Consider the following 23,199-nt stretch of genomic DNA (forward strand, 5'->3'; position numbering starts at 1 on the left):
GACAGATGAATGGATAAAGAAGATGTGGTATATATATATATACAATGGAATACTACTCAGCCATAAAGAATGAAATAATGCCATTTGCAGCAACATGGATGGACCTAGAGATTATCATACTAAGTGAAGTAAGTTAGAGAGAGAAGGACAAATACCACATGCTATCACTTATATGTGGAATCTAAACTACAACACAAATGAACATATCTACAAAACAGACTCACAGACATAGAGAACAGACTTGCGGTTGCCAAGGGGGGAGGGGCAGGGGAGGGTTGGATGGGGAGTTTGGTACTAGCAGGTGCAAACTATTATATATAGAATGGATAAACAACAAGGTCTTATCTTATAGCACAGGTAACTATATTCAATATCCTGTAGTAAACCATAATGGAAAAGAACATGAACTTTGCTGTACACCCGAAACTAACATGACATTGTAGATCAATGAAACTTCAATTAAAAAAAAACAACAGGCTCTGATTACTCCTCACCGTCATCTCTAGTGCTGCCACCCTGGTCCAAGGCACCCTCATCTCTCACCAGAGTACTGGAATAGTCTCTCTCTTCAACTCTTACTCTCCTGTACTGTATTCTCAATACAGTAGCCAGAGGCATCCTTTAAAGAACAAAGCCAGATCATCGTCTCTCCATGGCTCAAAGTGATCCCAAAGCTCCCTCTCACTCTTGATTGAAAGCCAGAGTCCTACAAGGGCCTACAAGTCCCTCCAGTACTTCCCCCTACTTCCCTCCTCCTCACTTACTCTGCCTGGTCACACCAACTCCTCCTTATTCCTTGAATATGCCAGGCTTGCTCCTGCCTCAAGGCCCCTGTGCCTTTCCCCCAGTAACTGCAAGGCGCATTCTCTCACCTCTTCCAAGTCTTCACTCAAATGCCACCTTCTCCGTGACAATCACCCTACCTGCCCCACTTAAATCCATACACCCACCCCTGCCTTGCCACTCTTCCTACCCTGCTGCACTTCTTCCACAGTCCTCGCTACTTTTAACCTTGTACTAAACCACGTGACATACGATTTTATTAGGGTTTTGTTATTGTCCACATCTCCCACCTAGAATTTGAGATCTACAGGGAAGGTGCTCAGTAAATATTTCTGAATTAAGGGAAAATGCCCCCCAAAGGGCAGAAAAAAGACCCCATAAAATATCAAGAGTCCAAAAAAGGGCTTGTAATGTCCAATTGCAGGACCCACATATTATATTTCATTTTCTTTTTATAATGCTTGTGGCATTTTAAAGAGGAGTCACAAAGAAGTAGAATTGACACTGAGGAGAGGCTGCTGCTTGCCCAGGAAAGACCCTGTGGAGTGGCATTCCCGGGGAGGGGTAGATCACCACACTTCCAGCACAGGGACTTCGCCACAGAGGTCCCCAAATCTCCTTTTTATCTGGGAGTCAGAGGGATCAGACTCAGAATGACCGACCCATCTTACAAATTCACGAGAGGCTCCCTGGCACACCAGAATTCACAAATGATGGCATTTCTTTCCAGTGACCATGGTCATTGTCCAGAATATACTCTTCTGAGATAGTGGTAGCAAGGAAGCTGATTTAATGTTCAGAAGGTGGTTCAGGGATCTTGGAATCAGGGCTAAGGATGGGTAAGCCTCTTGAAGGCTGTTTAATCTGGGCCATGGTCACTGGAAAGGTTACTTAATCTGGGCCTGATCTTCAGCCACACTGCTCAATGGACAACCCCTCTCAATCCACAGTCATGTCCACAAGATTGAGGGTCTCTCTTACTGGCCAATCCTGGGCAACTGCTGGGAATTTTTCCTTTCTGGGCTGTCCTCTTCACCGTTCACTGCACACAAACTTTCTCCAGGTAGGATGGATTAGGAGTCTACTGATAAGGTTACACCCATATTGCTGTGCCACCGTCCAGAAACAGAGGTCACTTGGCTGGAGTTTTGTGAGCTTATAAGCTCCTCAGTTGCTTGGCCTGCCCCTCTTAGGCATGGGTCTGGCCTCTGTAGATCCCAGAGGGGTAGAAGTTCTCCAAGTCCTTGGGAGCTCTCAACATTGCAGCCCGTGCTGGAGCCAGGAGCCAGGAGCCGTGATTGATGTTCACCACTCTCACTAATTAGCTCTTTTGGCCAAGACAAATCACCTAACCTTTCGGGGCCTCAGTTTCCAAATCTAAAAATGAGGGGAGGGCTTCCCTGGTGGCGCAGTGGTTAAGAATCCACCTGCCAATGCAGGGGACACGGGTTCAAGCCCCGGTCCAGGAAGATCCCACATGCCACAGAACAACTAACCCCGTGAGCCACAACTACTGAGTCTGTGCTCTAGAGCCCGTGAGCCACAACTACTGAGCCTGCGTGCCACAACTACTGAAGCCCACACGCCTAGAGCCCGTGCTCCGCAACAAGAAAAGCCACCGCAATGAGAAGCTCCTGCGCTGCAATGAAGAGTAGCCTCCACTCGCCGCAACTAGAGAAAGCCCACATGCAGCAACGAAGACCCAATGCAGCCAAAAAAAAATTAATTAAAAAAATAAAAATAAAAAAATTAAAAATGAGGGGATTGAACCCTTGAAGATCCCTTCTATTTCTAAAAACCCAGAGTTCTATTTTTTACCTACCTCTTTAAGTTTTAAATAATGACAACAGCATCTGAAACCCTGTTTCCGAAACTTTTCCCAAGGCCAGATGTTCCTGGCACCGAAGTAGGAGAAAAAAATAGTTTTTGAATAACCTAACTTTTTTGTCTTTTAGAGCAAATTATCCTCTGGCCTTTTCAATTCCCTTTCCCTTACTGCTACCTCCTTATGAATCCTTTTAAAAAGCTTTTAAAAAGTAAACTATCCACCCTTCCATATTCATCAGGATCTATCTCATAATAACATTATTTCCCCCGCCCTCCCCCCCAATTATTTTTCCTATGAAAAACCACTCAAACACTTTCATTCTGGCAACTATGCTCATCAGCCTTGATTTGTCCCTGTTTTGCAGGAAAGGGTATTAAATGCTCTGAGGAAGTGGAACATAAAGATTAGAGGTGGGGCTGGGGGAGGAAGCAAGCTGTCTGTGCAGGTGAGTTCTGGTCTCAGTTTTCACGAGGTGATGGGCAAGATGAGGGAACGCAAAGGGAAGGAGAGAAAGAGTGAAGGCACATGTTGTTTGCTTTGAAAGAGGTTTTAGGCGAAGCCCTGGTGGCAGCCCATCAAGAATGTTCAGTTGGTTAAATGACTTCTGGAATTGGGACTTTCCTAAGAAGTCACACCACAGTGAGAGGGCGGAGCTGGAACACCAATTCCTGTCCTTTAGCAGCTCTCTCCGTGCATCTGTCTGCGTAGCAAGCTGGTGAGGTATTGGGCAGCCCCTCTACTGGTCCCACACCCAGTTTCCAGGAGCCAGGATCATTCTACAGGTCTCTAAAGCCTTTAAGGAAGACCAAATCTTTCCGTAGCCAGCCTGGAAATCAAAGATGCTCCAAACCACCATTTAATAAGTCAGTGATTTATTGAAAGAAGAGCAATTCACGAGCAGACCCTCCAAACGAATCTATAGGTATAATACATGAATAACTGCCTAGCCTGAAGTGAGCAGCATATTCTAAATAACTGTAGGTGCCAAGATATCATCTAATGACTTTTAACTGAGGAAGCATATGCCCTAAAGAATTTTTAGGAGGGGTGGGTACATGCATGTGTGCAAACATGTATCCTACTATATAAAAAAAAAAAGTCTCTGTTTTTAAGTCACACTAGGATTACAAACCAATACAATGAGTGAACCTAAAATATGACATATTATTTAAACACAGGCACAAACAAAAGCAGAAAGCTAGCCTAATTCATAGCAGAAAGTATCAAAAACAGACATTCTGGTAAGTATCTAGCTAGTCTGACAGTCTCAAAGCGGTAACTTCGAATTAGTATGGAGAAATTACAGTGTTGGTGGTGTATGAAAACCTCCGGGTGGAACTGGCACAGGATGTCATGCACACTAGGAAGAGGAGCCTCTGAAGTTTGTCGGTTTATTGCATCATAACAGGGTTCCACCTCCAGGACTCATATTTTCCCAGTGTATTTTGTTATTCTTTTCAAGACAAAGCTTTCTCTGTCCTTTCATCAACAAACAAATAAATGCTACTGTTCTTGTCATTTCCTGATAGCTTGCTTTTGGTGCGGGGGTGTGGGAGAGGAGAGGAGGGACACTAAGGCTTTTTTTGGGGAGGGGTGGGAAACAGTATCACCTTTCTAACTGATGAAGAAGTGGAGGGAAATTGAAACGGTAGAGTGAAGAATCAGTCGGGCACACAGGCAATCCCTTCCCTAACCACAATGATACTCCATTTAGAAGTAGCACCTCCAGCAAAAGCAGCCCTACACAGCACTGCGCCCGCCTGCCCATCACATCTTCCCTACCAGTTCCTTCCTGAAAATCTGAAATCTACACAAACCCCCTGGCCACAGCACCAGAAGAGGCCCGCTGTTCTTGCTCCTTTTCCTGGGACAGCAGACCAAGTCCTCTTTGGGTCCTTACTACTCAGAAGCAAAATACATTTTGCTTGAGGCATTCATGAAGGAAAATGATAATGGTTTCGTAATCTGAGGTGAATTCAAGTCTGTGGGTTTGGAGGGAGGGTGGTATAAGAAGACATAATTACTGGATGATTCTCAGAAAGTATGTTTATTCTTGCACAGGGTCTAGTTTTAGTCAACAGAATTGAGGATAAGCCTTTTTCCTGACGTTTACATAGCTGAAAAAGTATAAATTATGGAAGGAATAAAAAGCATTACCCCAAGCTCTTCCCTTTCTTTTCCTTCTCTTCACCTTTGTCAGTTCTCAAAAACCAAACTGCTTATAAGCTGAAAATGACTGAGATTTTGTATAGCACTCCAGAGTTAGGATAAAAATCATACAGTTGGAAAAAAAACCCCATATTATTGAAACTCGTGCTCTTTCCCAAGGGTGTAGATCACAGGAGGCAGCTGGTTCCTAGTAGATAATGTGAACATTAGAACCTGCACATACAATACTTAAAAAATCTACAGTTCCCTAAATATTTAGAATACATAAAGAACTCTTAAAACTCAACAACAAAAAACCAAATAACCTCATTAAAAAATGGGCAAGGGACTTGAACTGACATTTCTCCAAAGAAGATATACAAACAACAACAAGCATATAAAAAGATGCTCGGGCTTCCCTGGTTGCGCAGTGGTTAAGAATCTGCCTGCCAATGCAGGGGACACGGGTTCGAGCCCTGGTCCGGGAAGATCCCACATGCTGTGGAGCAACTAAGCCCATGCGCCACAGCTACTGAGCCTGCGCTCTGGAGCCTGTGAGCCACAACTACTGAGCCCATGTGCCACAACTACTGAAGCCCGCGCGCCTAGAGCCTGAGCTCCACAACAAGAGAAGCCACTGCAATGAGAAGCCAGAGCACCACAATGAAGAGTAGCCCCCGCTCGCTGCAACTAGAGAAAGCCCACACACAGCAAAAAAGACCCAATGCAGCCAAAAATAAATAAATACAATAAATTAAAAAAAAAAAGATGCTCAATATCACTAATTGTTAGAAAAATGCAAATCAAAACTATATCATCTTACATCCATCAGGATGGCTGCTATAAAAAAAAAAAACAGAAAACAACAAGTTATTAGCTAGGTTGTGGAGAAAATGGAACCCTTGGGCACTGTTGGTGGGAATGTAAAAGGGTGTAGCTGCTATGGAAAACAGTATGGCAATTCCTCAAAAAATTAAAAATAGAACTACCATATGATCTACCAATACCGCTTTTGGATATATATACAAAAGAATTGAAAGCAGGGTCTCAAAGAGGTATTTGGACACCCATGTTCACAGCAGCATTAGTGACAAAGGCCAAAGGTGGAAGCAATCCAAATGTCATCCACAGATGAATGGATAAAGAAAATGTGGTCTGTACATATACATTCAGCCTCAAAAAGGAAGGACATTCTGACACATGCTATACCATGGATGAACCCTGAGGACATTGTGCAAAGTGAAATATAGCAGTCACAAGAAGACAAATACTGTATGCTTCCACTTATATGAAGTACCTAGAGTAGTCAATCTCATAGAAACAGAAAGTAGAATGTGGTTGCCAGGGGCTGGGGGAGGGGAAATGGAGAGTTGTTGTTTCATGGCTATAGAGTTTCCATTTCACAAAATGAAAAAGTTCTGGAGATGAGTTGTACAACAATGTGAATATATTTAACGCTACTGAACTACACATTTAATAGTTAAGATGGTAAATTTTATGTGTGTTTTACCACAGTTGGAAAAACCCAAATCTATGGCTCCCAGTATGCTAGTGTTGATAACAATAATACCTCAGACACACCCAGGAACTTCTCTCTGAGAGGCCCAGAGAGCTGGCCTACAGACTTGCTGATGCCAACTCAAAACGACGGCCGAGGACAAATTCAACTATATGGTTGCACTCATCAGAGTTTTATTTTTTATTTTCTTTTTCTCCACTAACATGAATATTTTGAATATCTCACCATTTCACTCCTCTGAAACTCAGGCCACCCAAACATCTGTGGATGCTGATTCTGAAGTGCTACTCTGCATTATCTGGGATTCTGGGGAAAAGAGGCCTGCCTAAATGTCAGGGTCCAGGAGAGGAGGGATATGTGAAGTCAACCCCCTTCCTCTTCTTATTTAGAGAATTCAGTAACATGCCCATGCAGTCCCTCTCCATGAAATTCAGCATCTTTTCTCCAGATAAAAGATGACCACTTCTCTCTTTCTACTTTTGACCTTCACACTGAACTGGCAGTACTTCCTGTCTAAGAATTACACGTGAGATTAATAGTCCAGGTGTTCTCCACCATCCAACACGATCTACCACCTTCTTGCCATTCTGAGTGCTCTTCTTTTTGTCTTTTTCTTTTTCCGAAACCACTTCCAGATTTGGGGATCAGAGGCGCTGCATAATAATGACACTTTATAAACCTTGTCTTGCATCTCAGACACAAAGGAGCACAGTGAAGGTAGAAAGCTGGAGAAATGGCTGGGGAGAGAACAGATTCCCCCAGGAGAAAGGGAAACAGCTTTTGGAAGGATGCACTCCAAGAAAAAAGATGTCAGGTCCATCTGGAAAGTATTTAACAAAATAAAAAGCCCTTTTCTGCTATGAGCAGCAGATTAGCAGAATACAAAACTCCCTGAACAACAAACCTCTAGGACCAATTAAAAATCAAAACAAAACCGAAAGAAGAGCTCCTTCTAGGGATGTCCAGCCACGGCTAAGCTGTAAGCCTCTTTCTGGTGCTCAGGAGAGCTCCTGGTGCCATGTGCAAGAGACCTGTCCACGGCAGTGCTCCTGCATGTGTCTCCTCCAGGCATTTATTTGTGCAAAGGGCTCCAAACATCAAATAAAGTCCAATCTCCCCTCCAGCTCCCACCCCCAGTGGAAACGTGGGCTGCCTCAGTCAGAGCTAGTGCAGGGTTTCTGAAACCACTTGGGCTGAGAGATCTCCAACTTAGAATCCTCCCATAGTCTGTCAGCTTCCTCTCCATCTTCTTGCATAACATGGTAGCAAAACACGAAAAAAATGTGGCAATCTGAGGACATCAACAATGATTTTTTTTCTCTTGCCTCACAGTTTTGGTTATTTTGCAGTACTGGGACATAAACAACACATGGGTCCACTAACCCCTCACCCCGTTGTCGTTCTGTTTTTCAGCACAGACACTTTGTAGTACGCTTTGGAATGAAGAGAAGGAAACAAGAAGCTCCCAAACCTGGGCTGTTCTCTGCCTTTCTCTCCCTGCCTCTGTTAACACGTGAACAGCCACAGAAGAAGGCTCGTTCGTTTTCAAATGGCCCAGAAAAAAGCTCGGCAATCTCTCTGGCTAACCTGTTTTAGTGCTTAATGATAGCCCAAGAAGGTAGTAACTTCCTTCCTCTCACTCAGATTTGAGACATTTTCCTTTGTCATACAGGTCTGAAAGCGGCAGGCCGTTGTGTAAGAGCCTTTTACTGAAGTTCTGTATTAAACTGTCCCTCAAGGACCACAGGATGAATAATCTTGGGCCCTTTAGCTGTTTCTGGGCTCTAATTTCCAATGCTTTAACCATCTCTTGGGCTCTTCTCTACACTCCTCAAATCTTCCTTTCTAGAGGAAGCACAAGCTGAAGACACAAAGCTCTAGTGACAGACCTCATGGCTTCTATACACCCTGCACATAACAGCCCCAGGCTATGCTCTGAAACCCTGGGGCAGGGGGACGCAGGGGACTTCCTCATCCCACATTCAAACTGCCCACACCCCTCTACTCCCATTTTCTGTTAATAAAAAGAAGGAAAATTGCAAAAAAAAAAAAAAAAAAAAAAAAAAAAAGAACACAGAAAGGAAGAGGGCAGAAAAAAATATATAAAAGAAAAGGGAACTTAAGAATTTATAATGATACAAGAAATTATTTTAACAGGAAATACAAGCCAAAAGATTCGTTCTGCCAGGCAAAAAGTGCATAAAAACAACAAACTTTTGCATGCCGCCTTGCAGCGAGTTTGTCCACACATTATTGCTGCATTTTTTACCGCCCTTTGAACACCCAGCATCTGCCTGCAAACACAAAATGATGTGTCCCAGTTTATGCTAATAGGGAAACTCAAGGAGAGGCTTAGCTGGATTCCATGAAATAAGTAATTTAACGACCATCTGAAGGTTTGTTTTTTAGGGTACAGAAGTTCTGAATAGGGAAGCGGGAGGTTCTGAGAATTTCATTTTCATAATAATGGCTTGCTGCTTGTTCCTCTAATAACGTGTGGCTACCAGCTACGCCCTGGATCTTATATTCAAAGCCGGAGCAATTTCTTCACATTGCAAAGAATTAAAGATGGTTTAAGGAAAGAGAACCAGTTAGGTATTTTAGAATGGCTATGAAAGATTTTTCAGGGGAAGAAAAAAAAGGCACTAACCTGTGTTGTTTTAATCCGCTGAAATGACCCAGGTTCTCAAGTTCCCCCTCTGTCTTCTGGCCAGCTTCCTGTAAGTGTTGCATGTGACATTATACTTCCTCACTGCACCTTCTCTGACTCGTTCAAGGAGCGGTCAGAGGCATGTGATAAGACCATCTCCCTGCCTGCTTCACGCTGGGGCAATCCTGTGTCTGAAGAAACGCTGTGTCCGCGCAGGGGTCCCCAGCTGGCTTCAGGCATCCCTAGGGCTCAGGTAAAGAGGAGAGAAGCAAAGGGGGTGGGGGGCAGGGGACAGTAGTATCCGGGCTCCTGGCTCTTCTGACTCCACAAGGAGGGAGGGGGAGAAAGGGAGAGACAGAGACTTTTGGGCCCCAGGGCTGCCCATCTTGGGGTAGGGGCGGCTGAGCTCACTGGGGCTTAGGTGCTGTCCTATCACCAGGACAGGCCTTGGTGCTACTGCCCTGGGAACTGCTGAGGAAGGGCGGCCGTGGTGCTGCACCCAGGCTGTCCCCAGGATCCTCTCTGGAGGACATCAGCCCGGAGGAGCATACCCAGGGCCTGGCTCGTGGTTCTGCACCCTGCAGCGACAAGGGCCACTCACCCTGAGTTTCCGGGGACAGTCTCAAGTTCACATCCAGTCTAGCTAGTCCTGCTGACGGACTGTGTGCCCTAATTCTGGGCTCAGCAAACAAAGCCACAGTACTCCCTGCCTCCCAGGGCTAAATAACTGGCACACACTTCCCCCCTGCTGGTCTCCAAAATATGCCAGCCTTTTGGTTTCCCCTGAAAGGGCTGACTTTGTCTTCCTGTGGGATGCTGGGGGGTTCCTGGCGGCACGTGAGCCCTGGCCATGGGGGACCCTGATGCTGGCCTGGCAAGAGCACCTGGGAGAGGCCTGGAGCGGGGAGGTCTGGAGCAGAGCTGAGGCAGGACCAAGCAAGAAGCCCCGGGCTGCCATTCTAGCTTACTTGTTCCTGTGGTCAGTACCCGCCTCTTTCCTTTTATAATTCCTCTAGCTCTCTGGAGGTCCAATACACTGGAATTTGTGGATGTAGGAAGTGGTATGTGGGAGTAAAACGATGTCCTGGACAGAGGGGAATATTCTGCAATTTGTGCAACTTGACCCAGTGCAGAAACCCCAAAGTTGCTTCTATTTGGCTACGCTGGCGCAATTCTTTTTTTAAAAAATGCTTTTAAAGGCATTTTTAAGTTGTTTTTTAGGAAGGTAACCGTAGACAAGCTCACTGTTCCAAGTCTTGAAAATATTACCCTATAATTCCCTCAAAGAAGTTTTCCATGTGAGAATACCGAGTAAGGGAACGAACCCTGGGAGTCAGAACTTTGGAGAACACTAAAACTCTGAAGTCTCACCACATGATTGCATTTCTGGCTTTGAAAACATGCATAACTGTTTTTACCATTTTGACAGTTGATGGCTGGTTTTCTGATTGAACTGTACAGTTAGATTAGTCAGTTGAGTGAGTCAAGATGGCTGAAAGCACGGCATTCGCTTTAAAATAGGAATAATGGTAAAACTTTGCCATCTTGGAAAAACAAAATACTCCATCGATGATAAATAATAATGAGTCCATTTAAATTTATTTAGAAGTGTCACATTCTGGGCTAAGCTGCCAGTTCTATTTTTTTTCAACTAAGCAGTTACATATGTTCTGCTTCAGCCATGCTCTGTGTGGAATTTTTAAAGGTCTCAACAAAATGCCTTATAACTTCCTTTTAAACTCTAGAATCTGGCCTCCTGTCCATGAATTTTTTTTTTTTTTTTCTGTTTAGGCATTAAAAGAATTTTAATAGACTTTATCCTTTAGAACAGTTGTAGTTATAGAAAAATCAAGAAGATAGTAGGGTTCCCACACATTCTGTATCCAATCTCCCCACTATTAAAATCTTACATTTAATATGATAGATAAATAACAATTAAGAAACCCAATATTGACACATTATTATCAACTAAAGGCCATAGGTTATTTAGATTTCCTTAATCTTTTTCCCCAATGTCCTGCATCTGTTCCAGGATCCCATCCAGGACACCATATTACGTTTAGTCATCAAGTCTCCTTAGACTCCTCTTGGCTGTGACAGTTTCTCAGACTTTCCCTGGTTTTGATGACCAGTTCTGAGAAGTACTGGTTAGGTATTTTGTAGAATGTCCCACAATTGGGATCTGTCTGTTGTCTTTCTCATGATACTGGGGTGATGTGTTGTTTGGAGGAAGACCACAGAGGTAAACTGCCATTTTAATCACATCAGATCAAGCAAATATACTATCAACATAATTTAATACTGTTGATGTTGGCCTTGATCACCCGAGGTAGTGTTTGTCAGGTTTCTCCACTGGAAGGTTGCTCCTCACCCCCTTCCATACCATACACTTCGGAAGGAAAAGCTTGAGGGTGGAGTATCTATACAAATCATTTTGAATTCTTCTGCACGGAAGATTTATCTCTTCTCCCCATTCAACAATTTTTTCAACCATTTATTTATATCAGTATGGCCTCATAGGTATTCATTTTATACTTTGGGTTATAATTCAACACTATTTTACTAATTTTGTTGCTCAAATTGTTCTACCTTTGACTGGTGAGAGCTCTTTCAGTTGGCTCCTGTGCTCCTTCGACATTCTCCCACCAATATTTTGTTTCTTGGTTTTTGTTTTTGAGCATTTCATTATTTTCTGGCACTAAAATATGCTCCACACTTATCACGTATAGTACCGCCCCAACTGTCCATTACTTATTTTGTCTTGACAAGAGAATAAAAGAAAATAAATCTATGGGTCTGAGAAAACTTAAATTTGCCTTCAATTGTCATTAGTTCTGCCCCATGTATTAGTAAACATTTTAAAAATTGTTTTTATAAAATTAGTCCTATCCTCTACCAGCAAGAAAACACCAAAACATCAACTGAGTGAAATTCTGCATTTCCTTAATTCCAAGATGCATGTTTGTGTTGATAGTGCTTTTTCCCTTCATATTCTAACATTTCTGGAACCAAAGTATACATTTAATACCATGTCCTTGCCCCCGCCTCCTCACCTGTCATAAATTTGATGGTACACCTTACAGCTGATGGTGTCTTGGGAATGGAGGAAGTAGAGCAGTCGATTAGTTCTTGTTTGGACCGTAGACATCACTTAACTACTTTCACTGATATTTTTCCCCCACTGAACAAATATTTTGACTAAAGTGGTTTGATGTGTAGCATCTACAGATTTTTACCTACTCCCAGACACATTCTAACTTTACCTCAAACCACATATTCTCATCAAGCATTAAGTTCTTTTCAATTTTGTATGGGTTACTATCTGATTCCTTTTATATTTACCACGTCACTTTTTCAAGATCTCAGAATCCGTCATCATGCCTGAGGAGCCTAATGCTGACACTAAATGGTTGCAAGAATGATGTCTCACTCTTACAGATGAGGACTAAAAGTGCTTACTGGTCAGAAGCAGATCAGGAAAGACTCCTTGGTCCCCCCCTTCCTACTTGGGGAAGCCATCTGATTACATAATGGCAAAACTGGTCATTCCTTTCTCTATGGCCAGGAACTCATGAACTGCCGCTGCTTTGGGAGTGTCATGCTTTACAGATTTTTTTCTTTTAATGGACAGAGACTCGTTTACCTAATCACCACGGGCATATTTCAAGATAGTCACAGATAAAATGCCCAGAAAAATGCCTTTTCACCCAGGCAGACAGAACTTGGGTACTCTAAACATTATTATGTGTCCTACTCCTGTGTAAAATATACTAAGGTACTGACTGTGCCCTAACCATCTCACCAGCATCCAGAAGAGATTGGAAGAGATGCTACACTGACTTTTTTTGGCAGCCCTTACCACATGCACAGAGTTGTCCTTTGATATCTGCAGGGGATTGGTACCAGGACCACCACCCCGCCCCCGACACACACACCAAAATCCACGGATGCTCAAGTCCCTTACAGTCAGCCCTGTGTATCCGAGGTTCCACTTCGGTGGATACAGAGGGCCCAGTGTACTTTAATTCTCACAGCAACCCTTTGAGGTAGGTACTCTGATCCCCACTTCACAGATAAGTAGCCAAGTTAGAGGAGCTAAATAACCACCCAGAGGCCCTTGATAAGTTTGAAGCCAGAGACTCAGATGGTAAACCATCTATAACTCACAAACGGGCACTTTATTGAATACAGTCTTGTTTTCTAATTATTTTTTGCACATGCTTTTCTCCTCAGCCAAACCTAAGTGACAGTGAGGACAGGGACAGTGTCTTTTAGCCCATTAACTCAGCTTTCCAGCCTCATTCCAGCAGCTTTCCTGTTAACTCTGAACTTTTGCCTTACTGCCAATCAAATTTTTTTTCTTATTGGAAAAAATTCACAATTTTTCTCATAAAGGTAAATAATTTAACTTCACAATTTCCCTCCCCCTACTTTGTTGTTTAATTTTGTTTTTCATTTATTAGCTTCTTAAATTTTAAGCTTATTTTCTTTTCAGTCCTTTAAATAAAAGTCTTAACTTTTTATCTAACTATATTTTTAGTACTATCCCCATAATTCAGTGCACTGTATTTTCATTGTTAATTTTAAAATAGTCTATAGTTGCAGTAGTGATTTCCTTTTTGATCCAAGAATTATTTAAAAGGACCATATCTTAGTTTCCAAGTGCTTGGATGGAGGTAGGGGCAGGAGCCATCTTGTGTAACTTTCAATGCTATGTTATTGTTATATGTCTACTTTTTGGTTAGTTTAAGTTTCTTTGTGGTGTAGTATTTTATCAATTTTTGAAAATGATCCATGGTCTTTTAAAAAAACTGTGTATACTTCCTATTTGTTGGGTTAGGTTAATAACTATGTTATTCAAATCTTCTGTTCCTACTTAATTTTATTTACTTGATAAAATTCTGAAAGTATTTTGTTAAAGTCTCCCACTATGATTATGGAAAAGTTTATTTATGCTTTAAATTTTTAAATTTATTTATATTTTTATTTGCATTATTTTGCTTGTATTTTCAACAAGTTTTACTTTAATTCAGTGCTAAATGTTCAGTACATAAAGTTTCATTGTTATTGAATCTTGTTTGATTTATATCTATTCTCTTATGTCTTGTTCAGTATTTCTTTTTACATTGAATCCCACGCTTTTTAGAATTAATATTACTATCCGTATTTTTGTTTTGTTAGTTAGAATTCACCAACCTATCCCTTTATTTTCTGCCTTTCTGTGTAATTTTGGTATACAAAGGCTCCTAAAGACAGCATTTAGCTGGATTATCTTTTTAATCAATCTGAGAGTCACTGATTTTAATACAGGAATTTAACCTAGTCACATTTATTGTTATATGTTTATCTTATGCTTGCTATTTTATCATATGGTTTTCTTCTTACTTTTTTTCCCTCTTTTCTTGACCTTTGCTGATAGACTATGGTTTTTATTATTGTAGCACCCCTAGCTCTGTGTGTGTGTTTTAATATCTAATGGTTTAGAAATCCTACCTATACTTTTTTCTAAAGATCAAATACATGTGACCTTTCTTGGTGAACATCAGAGAACTGCATAGTAGGACCCTGTTAATTGGTAAGGTCAGTCTATTGCTTTGGGAAATTTAATGGTAGATTCATATTAATAACAATAATAGATTTTGTGTATATATGGGAATGACACGACATAGGTATTAGAAACCCTTCTAAAAGAGTATGTGACCAGGTCTCCATTCACTTCCCTTCCCCCTTCCTACAACAAGGACTGGCTACTATAGCTTTCACAAATCTTGTGGATGAGTGTGGGGTAGAGGGGCAGTGGTTGGGATATAGCCAGGAACATCTTAAGGAATGCTTCTGCAAATTCTGGACTCTGAGACATGCAAGCACTTTGGAGATCTGTAGAAGTACCTGTAGAAGGGAGGCTGTCAGGGTGAGTTTCCTGCTACTTCACTTCCAGTCACTAGAAGTCATCATCAGCTGAGAAATCTAATCTAGGATTAGGTAAGAGTGCAACAGTAAGATCACAAGAATGTAAACATACCCTCTAAAGAGGTGAAGAATCCAAATGAGAAAATAAATGTTGCTAGACCTGCTTAGGAGGCTAGAATTCTGAGTTTCTTAATGTCTAGTTAAGAAAGCTCAGTAATCAACAAGAATCCACCCTTTTTTCCCCCTAAAAAGGAGGTGGTTTCCACTTTTTTTAAACTTTGATATAGGTGCAGGGGTGATGGAGAAAATTCTGGCCATAAAATACCTAAGCAGGTATTCTTTGTATGTGTTTCTATAAGTGCATGTGTTTGAATAAAGGTTAACATTAAAATTCCATATTTAATTTTTCATGGAGAATCCCAGTGGGAGGGATGAATAGGGATAAAGGTGAAGCAACTGTTTGAAGCCCTGCCATTAACTCTCAATTTACTGGACTGAGATCCTGGTTTGGATCACAAACAAGAAGTGATTAAATACCTTAAAAGAGTGTTTCTGTTCTAACATATTTCAAAAATTAATTTAGCCGCATAAAATTTTATGAAGTAAATATTTTTTTAAGCATTCTCATAATACAAAAGGGGAGACTAAGGGATTCCAAGAGTTGAAGGGATTTGTTCAAACAAGTAAATAAGTGATAGAACTGGGATTTAAACCCAAAGCTTCTGACTACAAGTCCAGTGTCATTTCCAACATACACCAAAACTTCTGTCTCAGAGAAAGCTAAACCCATGCACACCACATACATGTTGTGCAGAGAGAAATTGCAGCAAGGCACACCCTTGGCAGTCAGTGCTTCACAATGTAGGTCAAACAGTCCAGCCGGACCCCAGAGCAATTGTTTCTACACTGACCCTCAGGGATTTGGGGAGCATTATGTCATGCCAAAGGCTTTCCTCATTAGCAATCATGCAAAAAGACACCATGCACCACATTTCTGAGCACTTGGAACAGCTAAAAAGAAGATGAAAGGCCAAGAAAGTTCTCTTGATGATGCACTGCACTCTGGTACATTTGATTATGCCACTGTAATGTAATCTAAGCCAGAATCATCAAGCAGAGGCTCTGACCAGCTGTCTTTAAAGCCAGAGCCCTACCTGACAAGAGTCATTCTTTGGCATACTACAGGACCTGAGGCCAACAACCAAACTGGTCGTTTCCAATTTCACGCAGTTTAATTCCAAATAACTAGGCCCCTCACTCATCTTTGTTGTTGATCAAAACATTGAAAGGATATGGCAAATTCCCTTGTTCAAAAAAAGACTGGCTAGGGGCACACAGAAAGCCTTGACATTCACCCAGGATGAGTTTTAAGAAGCCTCATAAACACAGAACTCCAGAGGTTGTAGACAGTATTGAGAACCAAAACCCTCTCACATATTTCTTGCTCCTTTCTTTTAGGCTGAATAGAGAAAAGAAGAATATAAGGCAATCTTACAATTCAGAGGTGAACCAAGGTTATTGGGAGAGATCATGAGTGGGTATTATGCAGATCTGTAGCCCTGATTCAGGACTTGTGTTTTTCTCACACATATACATAACACGGGACCAAGAGAACAGCTAATTAATTGCCTGTTTTCACAATCTTCCTACTCAGATGCATCCCTCCCTTCCACATTTAAGAGCACATAGAATAGGGTAGAATGGGTAAACAAGCTCAGGTCATTCCTAAAAGGAAGGATTCTGGAATCAAACTACCTGGGTTCAAATCCCAGATCCATCACTTACTAGTTGCAGTGAATTACGTTATTCTTTGGGTCCCAGTTTACTCATCTGTAACATGCAGATAACCTTCTGAGTATTGAGTGTGATGCTGCATTCAAAGAGCTTAGCCAGTGCAGTGCATAAATGGTGGCCCCTGTTACTGTTAGTAGGTGGAAATTTTACTAGGAAAGTCTACATTAGAATTTCTTACAAGAAATGCAATCAGGGACTTCCCTGGTGGCACAGTGGTTAAGAATCCACCTGCCAGTGCAGGGGACACGAGTTCGAGCCCTGGTCCGGGAAGATCCCACATGCCACGGAGCAACTAAGCTCGTGTGCCACAACTACTGAAGCCCGCATGCCTAGAGCCCGTGCTCCACAACAAGAGAAGCCACCGCGATGAGAAGCCCATGCACCGCAACGAAGAGTAGCCCCTGCTCGCCGCAACTAGAGAAAGCCTGCACGCGGCAACGAAGACCCAATGCAGCCAAAAATAAATAAATAAATAAACAAACAAATTTATTAAAAAAGAAAAAGAAATGCAATCAGAGTCAAGCAATGGGCTTTATTTCTGAGGGTGCTGGGTAAACAGGAAATAAAAGATATTCAGAAATCAGAGGCAGTGGAGCTACAGGTCCTCCAGTCATTCTAGAGAGGCACAGTCCATCCAGGAAGTAGAACAGGAAATCCATATGGATACTCTAACTTTGGAAGTGGTGTAGCATTTATGCTTCTAAATTTGGAAGAGATGGATGTATTTGTGTCTGATCAAAAAATTAGGAGGAAAATGGTTTGTGAATTATATCTCCATTAATTTTTTTTGAATGATGAAGGGTTTCATAGCCAGTGAAAAACTATGTGGATGAGAAAGACAGAGAGGTTTAGCAGTGGCCATGAGTGTAGGGAGAGGAACAGATGGCTACACAGAATTTTGGAGAAATTGTTTATGTGGTGCGAACTGTAACACCTTTAAGCCATGCCTTTTAGAAAACCTTAGATGAAAGAGATATATTACTCTTCAAGGCTTTCTGGCTTTCTGATGTTTTCTTTGAATGAGACTCCAAGCTGGATCTGGACCATGTGGGGTCTCTAGATTTATTCAGGTTATAATTAGAGTGTGGGTCATATCCAGCTGAGCAACATCAAACCCAACCACATGTGTTTATCACATATTTTCTGGATTATGATTTGGATTTTGAAGTGGCTGCAGACAGGCTGAATTACATGATTCTATAAATGAGGTAAACTTTCAAAAGATAAACATTTCTCAAGATTTTATTAATTACTCACAGTCATTCTGAATGAGTAACAATACATTTTATATATAATTACCTATTATTTTTTTGCCTAGAAATAAAGTTGGTGCTCTGAGAGGTACCTAAAATAAAACAAGGTGCTATTTGCTAAATTACTGTTGCATATCTCTCAATGATATACTTACTGTACTGAAAGCAACATAGCAGCTACCAACTAACTTCCAAGGACAAACGTATGTACAAAAATGATCAAACATCTCTGCATCTAATAACATAAGTGTACTTATTGAAATATGTTTCCTGAACATTTTATATAAACTGCATTTTAACCTTAGGGGCACTCTGGATCATTAATAACACTGTTGGAAGTGTAGGCAGAATAGGAGTTAATGGAATATTATGATGAACTGCTTATGGTTTTTGTTTTAATAAATTATACTTCCCTTTTTACTGGAAAATGACCACCATGAATTGTAATATTCATCAAAATACGTTGACATTTTTAGTAACTAGACTTTATAGGTGTAAAGCTTTCCTAAGCAATAAGGAATATGCAGGGGGAAGATAAGTTGTAACAAGTGGTGTGCTACTAAATGTACAACTAAATGTATAAATTCAGGTTAAAAATAATTCATTTAGCTTGATTAAGGACAAGGATTTAGGGTTACAAAAACAAATAAAGCAAAGCAACACCAACACAACCCTGGGTTGTCATTAATGATAAACTGTCTTGCAATCCAATTTGCTATCCAAATTGTAAAGAAAAAAATCTAGGAACCCACGACCAAACTGTGCTAACAGTGCACAGACACATCTTAGGATTATGTTTCTCATTTGCGCAGTTGCAATAACAGGCATATTTTACTTACAGAAATCCAACTCTTTATGCTTGAAGGAAACAGAGAGAAAAAACAATATACACAGTGACAGCCATTTCACTCACCATTCCACGCAATGAGTGCGCCCCGAGTCTCCTGAGATGAGGGATATGAATCTGTGGTTGTCACGGGCATGCCACACTGGGTGTTATGCCAATCTTCAAAAACACATATTTTTCACATGCCAGGGCTCATAAATGGCAACCAGCTAGTTCATGTGGAGGTCAACCAAGGAAACAGTGATCAAGAGTAATTCCGAATAGAGGAAATTGCTACCTTAGCCAACAACTGTAAACATCACTGAACTGCACTGGACCAGATACTTCTTTATCTCAACGTGGTTCCCCATCCTGACAACGGCAGCTCAGAAACTCTGCTGCTGCAGTGACTCTAAGGCTCAGTTATAAACCACCGTTCCTTCTGGACAGTCCCTCCCTCACGTTCTCCTTATGCCAAGTTGATGAAGGAAAGATTTGAGACGGATTTTGAAAAACCAACAACAACATTTTACTGTTATCCTGTGCCTGTGATAGTTTCATGTCTCTCGAAAGGAGACCGGAAGTTTGGAACATTATTGGCCCTTTTAAAGGAAAAGAGGAGGCATACCCAGAGGTGAGTGACTATCCTAACACGTGAGAATGTGCTAATGACATGCTCCCCACCGCAGCCTGCTTTACCATCCCTTACAAAAAATCTGGAACAATATGTAGCGAAACAAAGAAATTACTTTCCATGTCTCAGTACATCTCTGAAGTAAAGAGTGAAACTTAAGGCAATAAGCACCTCAAGAGAGAGGTGTTCTGTCTCCTGTGATGCCAATCTTGGCCTTGGTCGAAGGTCAGCCCCTTCCTCCCTCCCTCCCTTCCTTCCTTCCTTCCTCTTAACCCTCCCAGTAGAGTCTCACCCCCTCACTCCACTGGACCAGTCATCCCCTAGACCACTCCTTACCAGTCCATCTGGAGGTTAGGGGAAAGAAAGGGGCTTGGCACCTTGCAGGTGTTTACTGAATGAATGCACGATCACTGCCTCCCAAAAACAAAGAACAGAGGAATTCCTCATTCTCAAATCCACAGTCCAGTTCACCAGTTTTATAAACGGTCCACTCTGTGTATGCACAAAGTATAATAGCTTGAAAATGAAAAATGCTGATTCCAATTCTAAGTTAACCTGCCTAGTAATTTATAGATCTTAAGGTGAAACTGGATATAAAATTCCCTTTGTCCCTCCTTCTACAATCTCCTGTACTACTGTTTCTTGGACCTTCTACTTTCACTGAATCATAATACCATCTCGACTGCTCTCCTTAGCAGTCAAAAAAAAAAATGAAATCTCCTAGCTTTTCAGTTTTCTTTCTAGGATTAAACATAAACAGTACACCCCCTGACAATATTTTTAACAGAGTGGTGTCCAAACAAGATAGAAAGTCTTTGACAAATACAAAGCAACCAATCTATCTTCAGTCATACCTGTGCTAGTGATCTTTGTTCTGGTTCAAGGTGCCCATGGGCTCTCTTCAGAAGGATGGGCAGTGAGAAATGGCCAAGCAGGTGCCTGCCATGAGGACTCACGTGTGATGGCCACACAAGCACACTTGAGACTAGCACTATGGTGAACTTAACGTGTCTAGAGACAGCCTGGTTTACTGGCATTGCATGTGCTGTGTATTTGCTACCCCTGATCTAGGAGTATGTGTTTTGACCCACAAGGAGCTGGCTTTCTCTGTTGCTGGCTGGGCCGAAAAGGCAGCGATTAGAAAAAATAAAGATTTCTCCACACAGCCTCTCAGCAGGGATCTGCCCTGTGACCTGCCATACCCTGATTTTCAAAATTCAGACTGAATTCAGACTGTTCATAAAAAGACCACTAAACTAGTTCCAAATGTAAGTACTAAGACTGTTACTACAGTTCAGCTGCTTCTGAAGCACAAGCTACCTCAGGCCCTAATAGCCTAATTTTCCTGTATATGCTCAGATTGCTTTGTAAATGCTCTTAATAGCACAAACTATTAGCATTATCCATTAACCTAAAATAATTATGACATTAAGTGTTTATATGTATTAACAATGTTTTTCTTTAAAAAAACAAAAAACAAACCCTAAGTCCTTTTTAATGCATTGCCTAATTCATCATCATTGAAGAAAGCTGTTATTTCTACTTTAGAGGTGGTGACACGGACTTACTGCTAAATGAAAAACAATAACATACTCCTCTGAGCAAGCTCTAAAATTGCAGAAGAGCTCGGTTTGCCACCTATTACTGGGTCTCAGTTCAATACATATCTATTAACTGATTAGCTCACTCTCCCATGTTTATCTTGTATGGAAAAAACCTAGCAATAATATGGTACATTTTGATGGGACCAGGTGGTTCTTACAGTCAAGATCTTATAAACACAATGATGTGATACTGTAACTACCCAAGCTATACAGCCAGCCCACCATGGTGGGTGAGTGCTCTAGTTATCTACTGCTGTGTAACAAATGAGCCCAAAACTCAGCTTTGAAAACCACCATTTCATTATCCTCATGGATTCTGTGGGTCAGGAATTTAGAAAGGTCATGATGGAGACAACTCGTCTCTGTTCCATAATATCTGTGGTCTTAGCTGGGATCATTGATAACTTGGGGGCAAGAAGGCTAGGGCTGGAGAATCCACTTCCTTGATGGTTTCTTCATTTATGTCTGATGCAAGGCTGGGAGGGCTAAAGGATGGGCTCACCAAGACTGACCACCACAGCACTTACATCTAGTTAGACTTCTTACTTGGTGGCTCAAGTCTCCGTGTTCCCAGTGAACAAGGCAGAAGTATGGCCTTTTATGACCTAGCCTTGAAAGTCACATGGGGCCACTTCTGTCTTACTCTCTTAGTAAAAGAAGTACAATCCCCTTCCCCCACCAGAGTCAAAGGAAGGGGACACAGACCCACCTCTCAATGGGAGAAGTGTCAACATATTTGCAGCCATGATTTCAAATACCTAGAGTGAGCCTTCAGTTTCCCGTTGTCTGGTGCACCAATATTTGGAACTTGAACTTTTATTGATCAGCATTTGTGTTTTCAGAATATCAACCATAAGTGCCTGCAATTATATTTCTGGATAATCAGATTCTGAATTGCCAGGGAGGCAATAAAATGCCGACATGGATGTTAGGAAAATATTAATTTGGAAGAACAACAAAATATACAATTGGCAGATTTGTTGGCCTGTTTTGCCTTTAATTTTATCAAAATTATTCTGTTGGGAAAAAACTTTTTCCCCTATTTCCACTAAGGCTATAGAGCAATCAGATGCCCCAAGCTAAATTAAAACACTTAAGGAAACTTAGGGGAAATCAATTTAACTTTATAGAACTAACTATTCAGCATGAGGTGGCAAATTCAAACTTCTATCAGAGCTGGGCAGGTAGAGAAGTAAAAGCCAATGGAAATACTGCAGACTGGGGTTAACTGAAGCACATGTGCCCTTTGCCTTAAGGTATCTGAATTTGATTTTTAAAAAATACTGCATTTTCCAGAAATGGCTCTTAGACCACAGCTTACGATCTTTGATTGAGATTACATGGTGGATATTTCTTAGGTTTACAGTTTTTTGTCCTGGTTCTATTGTTCTATTTTGCACTCCTCTGAGACCAGAAAATAAACCCTCAATATATAATTATGTAGTTAATAAACATGTACTGAGCATTTACTATGTTCCAGACACTGAGCGAAGCTACTGACATTTGTTCCTTATTTAATGCTCAACAGTCCTTTGGGGTATTACTGAACCCATTTTACAAACAAGGAAATGGCGCTTCAAGGAGGTTAATTAACCTGACAAAGGTGATAAAGCTCCTGAGTGGTACACAGTGGTTCACACCCAGACAGGTTTGACCCCGATACTTGCGCTCTTAGCCACTGCATGTTATAATATGGTGCTTTTGATGAATGTGGCTCCCCTAAACCACAGGTGAGTGGTGTCCAAGAAGGGGGCAAGCCTTGGTCAACACTTCTTTGGTTATAACCCATCCAGTTACTCTAATTTTGGGATAGAAATGGAAGTTTACCTGAGGCACTGAATATGCAGAGACAGTCCCTCCTATACAGAATACTGGAAGTTTAAGACTGTATAAGGTCACTGTACTCCAGCGCCCAGACCACATCTCTCTGGACACCGGGAAAGAGATCTGGAGATCTGTCTCAGCCTTCTAGAAGATGGGCAGTGCCTCCACCATTGATCACCTGATAGAATCCCATCCACTAGCAAGGCACAACTCACATATTTATCAAACGAGCACAAGATATGGGATCATGGAAATCGGTGTTTCTGTGCTCAACACCCTCTCTCGGCAGACCATCACATGATTTTCCCTTTAAAAAATCTATTTTGAAAAATCCCCTTTAAAAAAAGAAATCCTCCTCTATTTCCTTGAAAAGTCAAATAGAGTTCTCATACATCAAACATATGACAGAGGCAGTTTTTAATCATT

At 41.5% G+C, this 23,199-nt stretch overlaps 1 protein-coding gene across 3 annotated transcripts in view; it reads right to left on the reverse strand.

The window, feature by feature from the left end:
• The window catches only part of WIPF1 (WAS/WASL interacting protein family member 1), a 120,310-nt gene that overhangs the window by 67,935 nt on the left and 29,176 nt on the right, over positions 1-23,199 (reverse strand). Inside the window, exons 2-3 of one of the 3 annotated variants that reach the window (XM_082465439.1) lie at positions 14,818-14,900; positions 8,929-8,996 (exon numbers count right to left, since the gene is read on the reverse strand). The exons of 1 other annotated variant lie outside the window; for it this stretch is intronic. The gene's annotated coding sequence lies outside the window, so the exon portion shown is untranslated. The remainder of the gene's footprint in view (positions 1-8,928; positions 8,997-14,817; positions 14,901-23,199) is intronic. One more of the 3 variants, XM_082465438.1, reaches the window with a different exon arrangement.

Source organism: Balaenoptera physalus (genome assembly GCF_965194825.1).
Source record: "Balaenoptera physalus genome assembly, chromosome: 6".
Taxonomy (NCBI): Eukaryota; Metazoa; Chordata; class Mammalia; order Artiodactyla; family Balaenopteridae; genus Balaenoptera; species Balaenoptera physalus.